Source organism: Eurosta solidaginis, chromosome 3 (assembly GCF_040869045.1).
Source record: "Eurosta solidaginis isolate ZX-2024a chromosome 3, ASM4086904v1, whole genome shotgun sequence".
NCBI classification, from domain to species: Eukaryota; Metazoa; Arthropoda; class Insecta; order Diptera; family Tephritidae; genus Eurosta; species Eurosta solidaginis.
In genome coordinates this window covers 179,680,112-179,687,707 of record NC_090321.1, presented here as the reverse complement: position 1 = coordinate 179,687,707, position 7,596 = coordinate 179,680,112, and positions in this window count along the sequence as shown.

Below are 7,596 nucleotides of genomic sequence, written 5' to 3'. Positions count from 1 at the left end.
GTTTTAGTATGACAATGATACCACTATGGAATGGTACCGAAAATAATTTTAGTTGTAACAAATTTGTTTAAATAGTCCAATTATGTGAGTTTTCTATATAAATCGTGTTATATTATTCGAAGTGTTTTTTTGCCTCTTGTTTTGTGATATTTGTTTGTATGTAATACTGTGATTACTAATATTGAAATGTTACGCACTTATGCCTTTTCTGTTTTTATACTCAGTTGAGCAGAGCTCACAGAGTATATTAAGTTTGATTGGATAACGGTTGGTTGTACATATATAAAGGAATTGAGATAGATATAGACTTCCATATATCAAAATAATCAGGATCGAAAAAAAATTTGATTGAGCCATGTCCGTCCGTCCGTTCGTCCGTTAACACGATATCTTGAGTAAATTTTGAGGTATCTTGATGAAATTTGGTATGTAGGTTCCTGAGCACTCATCTCAGATCGCTATTTAAAATGAATGATATCGGACTATAACCACGCCCACTTTTTTGATATCGAAAATTTCGAAAAACCGAAAAAGTGCGATAATTCATTACAAAAGACAGATAAAGCGACGAAAGTTGGTGGATGAGTTGAACTTATGACGCAGAATAGAAAATTAGTAAAATTTTGGAAAATGGGCGTGGCACCGCCCACTTTTAAAAGAAGGTAATTTAAAAGTTTTGCAAGCTGTAATTTGGCAGTCGTTGAAGATATCATGATGAAATTTGGCAGGAACGTTAGACCTTTTACTGTATGTACGCTTAATAAAAATTAGCAAAATTGGAGAAGGACCACGCCCACTTTAAAAAAAAATTTTTTTTAAAGTAAAATTTTAACAAAAAAATTTAATATCGGTACAGTATATAAGTAAATTATGTCAACATTCAACTCCAGTAATGATATGGTGCAACAAAATACAAAAATAAAAGAAAATTTCAAAATGGGCGTGGCTCCGCCCTTTTTCATTTAATTTGTCTAGGATACTTTTAACGCCATCAGTCGAACAAAAATTAACCAATCCTTTTGAAATTTGGTAGGGGCATAGATTTTATGACATTAACTGTTTTCTGTGAAAATGGGCGAAATCGGTTGATGCCACGCCCAGTTTTTATAAACAGTCATCCGTCTGTCCTTCCGCATGGCCGTTAACACGATAACTTGAGCAAAAATCGGCATATCTTTAATGCACTTAGTTTACGTGCTTACTTGAACTCACTTTATCTTGGTATGAAAAATGAACGAAATCCGACTATGACCACGCCCACTTTTTCGATATCGAAAATTACGAAAAATGAAAAAAATGCCATAATTCTATACCAAATACGAAAAAAGGGATGAAATATGGTAAGGTAATTGGATTGTTTTATTGACGCGAAATATAACTTTAGAAAAAACTTTATAAAATGGTTGTGACACCTACCATATTAAGTAGAAGAAAATGAAAAAGTTCTGCAGGGCGAAATAAAAAAACCCTTAAAATCTTGGCATTACCGTGGTGTGATGGTAGCGTGCTCCGCCTATCACACCGTATGCCCTGGGTTCAACTGCCGGGCAAAGCAACATCAAAATTTTAGAAATAAGGGTTTTCAATTAGAAGAAAATTTTTCTAAGCGGGGTCGCCCCTCGGCAGTGTTTGGCAAGCGCTCCGGGTGTATTTCTGCCATGAAAAGCTCTCAGTGAAAACTCATCTGCCTTGCAGATGCCGTTCGGAGTCGGCATAAAATATGTAGGTCCCCTCCGGCCAATTTGTAGGGAAAATCAAGAGGAGCACGACGCAAATTGGAAGAGAAGCTCGGCCTTAGGTCTCTTCGGAGGTTATCGCGCCTTACATTTATTTTTATTTTTTTTTTAAATCTTGGCAGGTATTACATATATAAATAAATTAGCGGTATCCAACAGATGATGTTATGGGTCACCCTGGTCCACATTTTGGTGGATATCTGGAAAACGCCTTCACATATACAACTACCACCACTCCCTTTTAAAACTCTCATTAACACCTTTCATTTGATACCCATATCGTACAAACATATTCTAAAGTCACCCCTGGTACACCTTTATGGCGATATCTCGAAAAGGCGAACACCTATAGAACGAAGGCCCACTCCTTTTTAAAAATACTCATTAACACCTTTCATTTGATACCCATATCGTAAAAACAAAGTCTAGAGTCACCCCTGGTCCACCTTTATTGCGATACCTCGAAAAGGCGTCCACCTATAGAACTAAGGCCCACTTTCTTTTTAAAAATACTCATTAACACCTTTCGTTTGATGCCCATATTGCACAAACGAATTCTAGAGTCACCCCTGGCCCACCTTTATGGCGATATCTCGAAATGGCGTCCACCTATGGAACTAAGGATTACTTCCTTTTAAAATACTCATTAACACCTTTCTTTTGATACCCATATTGTACAAACAAATTCTAGGGTCACCCCTGCTCCACCTTTATGGCGGTATCTCGAAACGGCGTCCACCTATGGAACTAAGGATTACTCCCTTTTAAAATACTCATTAACACCTTTCATTTGATACCCATATCGTACAAACGCATTCTAGAGTCACCCCTGGTCCACCTTTATGGCGATATCTCGAAACGGCGTCCACCTATAGAACTAAGGCCCACTCCCTTTTAAAATACTCATTAACACCATTCGTTTGATGCCCATATTGTACAAACAAATTCTAGGGTCACCCCTGGTTCACCTTTATGGCTATATTCCTAAATGGCGTCCACCTATAGAACTATGGCCCACTCCCTCATAAAATACTCTTTAATGCCTTTCATTTGATACCCATGTCATACAAACACATTCCAGGGTTTCCCTCGGTTCATTTTCCTACATGGTTATTTTCCCTTATGTTGTCACCATAGCTCTCAACTGAGTATGTAATGTTCGGTTACACCCGAACTTAACCTTCCTTACTTGTTTATATTAATGTATTGCTTTTTGTTATTAAAATACACAGATCGCCCTTGAAAAAGCTAGAGATACTAGCGAAACGTCGGGTTGGAATGGTGAAATAAGTTTGTTTTTATTTCCACCAAACGCTAATGGTCAAAAGAGCCTAAGTAAGCTTTAGTAAATGTTATAAATAAATTGACCGGAAAATCTCAAAATTAAAAAAAATATTATTTTTGTTTAGATACGATTATTACAATTATAATTTATTTTAATAGTGTCACTCCTCTTTAAATCATTTTTGGTAAAAAATTTGTATTTGTAGTCTACATACTTACTAATTAACATTCAACGATTAAATGAATACTAAGCTTACTTAAGCTAATACACTTAGCTGAACTACGCTAATATTTAAGTAGTTAGGTAAATAAATTTAAAACATATAAACACGTTTGTATACAACAAATTATCCCAATTTGCTTACGATTAAAATTTGTTGCTAAACTAATTTTTTCTTGGTTTTGGTTTTTGCTTTTCTGTTATATCAATATTTTTAATAAATTTTTAAGTATATAATTTTTTAGCCGTTAAATACATAACCGATGTTCACACTATATTTACTACACCTCTAATTAGGTACTTATGGAAGGGTAAGTTAAATTATTTTTTATTTGTTCGTTATCCAACTGCAAAATACATTTCTGTTGGGCTCAATAAGAAGTGTATTGTAGCGCTGGATGATTTAATTATTAATATTTTAAACCAAAGATTTATTGGAATATCCATGATTCAATTATTAGTTTATTTATTTTTTTAGATATAAATCAAATGAAATATATTCACACACGAACTCCCTAAATAAAAAGTAATTGAAATTTTTTTTCCTCTTTTGCTAACCCAAAGGAGACCAATTGCTCAAATTAAAAATTTTTACATAGATATTGACTGCAGAATGGAATATCAGCCTATCTCAGCTTTCAAAAACGGCCTATTTCAGAACTCTGCTGAAGAACACTCTATCTCAGACCTTTTTTCATAAATGCTTTATTTAAATCAAAATATATTTGGAAAACTCTGGGATAGGGCATTCTTCAACCGTATTCTGAGATAGTGTGTTTTCGTAATCGTTTCTGAAATAGGAGATTACTAAATGAATTGATAACTTCACAAGATGGTGATAACTTAATCATCCCATTTCGAATAATTGCACCTAAGTTCCTGGATTCAAATCTCATCGGAGGTAACCCATTTCAAGTATTCCTTTTTTTGTAAATAAAAAGTAAATGATTTTGAATGATAAAGAAGTTTTTAGCTAAATCAAAAGATCCACATTTCGCAAAGCTCTGGTGCCACATCCCATTTTCCATGATTTTCTGTCACATTTCCAGTGATAATTGTTCACTCTCTACATGCGTTGTGCCGAGGCTTATTTGTAAAAATCTGGTATGGCTAATTGTAACCCCTTATTTATAAAATTTTGATGTTGCTTTGCCCGGGGCGTGAGCCCAGGATCTTCGGTGTGGTAGTCGGACCACGCTACCATCACACCACGGTGGCCGCCCGGCATGGTTAAATAAAATAATAAATAAAAAAAAGATATGATTACCATTAGAATAATAAATTTATTTTGAACCTAAGAAACGCGAGGGTACTGTGCCGCTTTCTCATGTGGCATAATGTTTTATGTGGTGCTTTCATAAAGAATGTTTCATCAGCAAATAACCTTTGTATTAACAAAACGCATTAAAATTAGAGCCAGAGTTTTTGAATCGAAGCCGGAGCCTAACTGAAGGTTCAGTTTTAATGTCATAACGTAACCCAATTTTTCAGGAAAAGGCTTTCCTAAACTGTTTTTTGTTTAAGCTGCAATAAAATATTAGGTATAGTTGTATATGTTAAGACTGTTCCCAAAGGAAATGCACGCCATATTTTGCTTGTACAGCGTAGCGACGAATAAAGTTACAAAAGTTTTATTAAAACTGTGAAAGATTTTTTTAATTTATTTTATGTTTAGTCAATAGTTAAAAACTTTCCTCCTCTGTTGCGTTTTGTTAGTCCTAAGTGCTTCGTGAAAACTGCGCTGGCAGCACGCACGACCTGGTCGAGAATTGCGTTCCATATTGTCTATAAGCGTTGCTTGAATTGCTGCATCTAGATCTGTTTTATGGTACTCATCATCTTCACTATTCCAGCCTTTTCGAGAAAAGTGGCCTTTGCTTTTCGTTTATTTTTTCGAGTTTGCGCCGTTATGGACAACTCAAACTTACTTCGGCTTTTTGCGCATATCAATAACCCAGTTTCATTCAATGAGCGCAATTGTGGCAAGTTTGAAAGATTTTCCTTTTTCCAATAAACTGCTTTCGTGTTTTTTATACAACCCTGCTCTAGGTCGAATGAGATATGCAGAGACCAAATTTGGTCAAAATAAAGCACACACAATGTGCCGAAATATTAAGGTGTCAAATGTTTTCTTACTACTTAGATTATGCGAAAATTGCAAGTTGTCCTTAAGTCTCTAGTACAAATAGTTTGTCATAATAGTAGTTTTTTAATAGATAACATCTTGTATCCTTTTTTTTGAATCTTTAATCATCCGTTCTGATTCACTTAACATTTTCTTCTATCAAACGTTCGTACGCTTGTTTTCCTAACATCAACCGCTTTTCCCTTGTTTTTGCTACTTCCTTGGTTTTTAAAGGATTTAAAATAATTTATTGATTAGTTAATTTTATAATGGAGTCAAAACTTCATATTTTTTTGGCCGAAGCTGTTCATTAAGGCGAGCAAGAAAACACCGCCGAACGTTTGGTACGATTCTAGTTAAAATGACAATAATTTATATTTTTCTTGTTTCTTTACTTACTTTTTGTATGTACTCGTAATTCGCAACCAGCTTGTGAAACAATTTAAAGCAGGCAACCAAAATGTCATTCAAAAGTCCTTCAGAAAAAAATATTTCCGGATTTTTACTTTTTAGGTCGGAAGGAATTATTAAAATCTGGACTTTTATTTTTTAAGGACGGAATAAAAGTCCGGTCCTATAACTATGAAACGACTCATCCAAATGAAACGAGTTTGTTTTCATACGGAATCTTTCTGATCTCAACAGAAAGTGATGTATCCAATTTTGATGCAATATTCAATTGGACTAAGCTGTATGGCTAAAAAAACATGTGCAAATTAACTATGGGAAAGCATAAGTACATATTGTAACGAATTTAGGGGAAACTCCGCTTATTTTACACCTTCTACTAACGTTCGTATCGCTAAATAACTCTAATATTCAATAATACAAAATAGCCTCTATTAAAGTACCTCACAATAACACTGATACTTCACAACCAATAGCTTGTTCAAATCAAAGCCTCAGCTGGTGCTGCTTTTATACTCTTCGGTTTCCTCGTTCACATATTTCTAGGCGTTTCTCCTTCTAGAATTTACTAGTTCGCTGAAGATTGCACACTTTTGTGGGTATCTCAGAAATATGCATGTGTATGTGTGAGAACTACTTTGCTGATGATTGCATACTTTTTTGAGTATCCCTCCGCTGCTGTATGTACATATGTGTAGACATAATGATTGATTTGTTTATGTAGATACAAGTGACTGCTTAGTATCAGCTTAGAGATGATATTATCTCTTAGTGTTGCTAATATTCGTCACAATATTGGAATTGGTAAAGGTTTTATATTTTTACTATTAGTAAAAAAAATTTTTTAAGTGTTCCTACAGGTTTTAAATCCAGATATTTAGGAAAATCGATTGCTAAAAAATTTGTTTCATTTGGATGAGCCGTTCCATGGTTATAGGGCCGGACTTTTAGTCGTCCTCAAAAATATAAGTTCGGATTTAACTATTTTTGTGGACTTTTTTAACAAAGTCCGAAAAAAAGGATGTATGATTCGTCATGAAAACGCCATGGGGATCCCCGGGATGCTATAAACTTTTACCTAGGCCAACTTTTTGAGTCAAAACAAAAAAAAAAAAATACTATTACAATGGGTTCCTGATTCAAGGACATACCTCAGGTGAATCATCTTAATGGGGTTGTACAGCAAAATGACGTATGTAGCTCAAGGCGTAGTCGATACCACAGAGCCAAAAGTGCTTGCTGCCAATTGCATTTCCGTATGAAACGTCGCAATGCGGAAAAATTTTTTATTTCATATACTTTTTTGCAAATTTTATAAACTTCAGTCGTAATCTTCTGAAACCAAAACAGAAATAGGTGCATAAAAAAGGTGAGTAAAAATATGTGTAAGGAGCCAAAAAAGCAGAAGTCTAGTCTTTAAGGGCTGTTTTTTCACCATCTCAAATTAAGTAAGATATCAGTTGGAGGGTAGAGATCCTTCCATGGCAGAACAATACATGGTGGAAGCACGGGACAGCTGATTATAAACCTTTTTTATTTGATTTGTTACATCAACTTCCTTCGCAGAACGATTTAAACATTTGTCCATCGAATTTACAAAAACAAAGTACATGGAACTTTTATTTATGTTGCGACCTTGTATCGTTACGCCATGGATCCTTCAGATAGCTTCATTTGACATTTCATTTTCACAAACATAGGGTAATCAGCTCCCAGTGAAATCGATAATTGAAAACAAAACATCTGATCTTCTGTACTCAATAAGCATAGAAAAGCGGGAACTTCCATAGGTAATATGTAGTAGATAAGACACCAACTGTAGA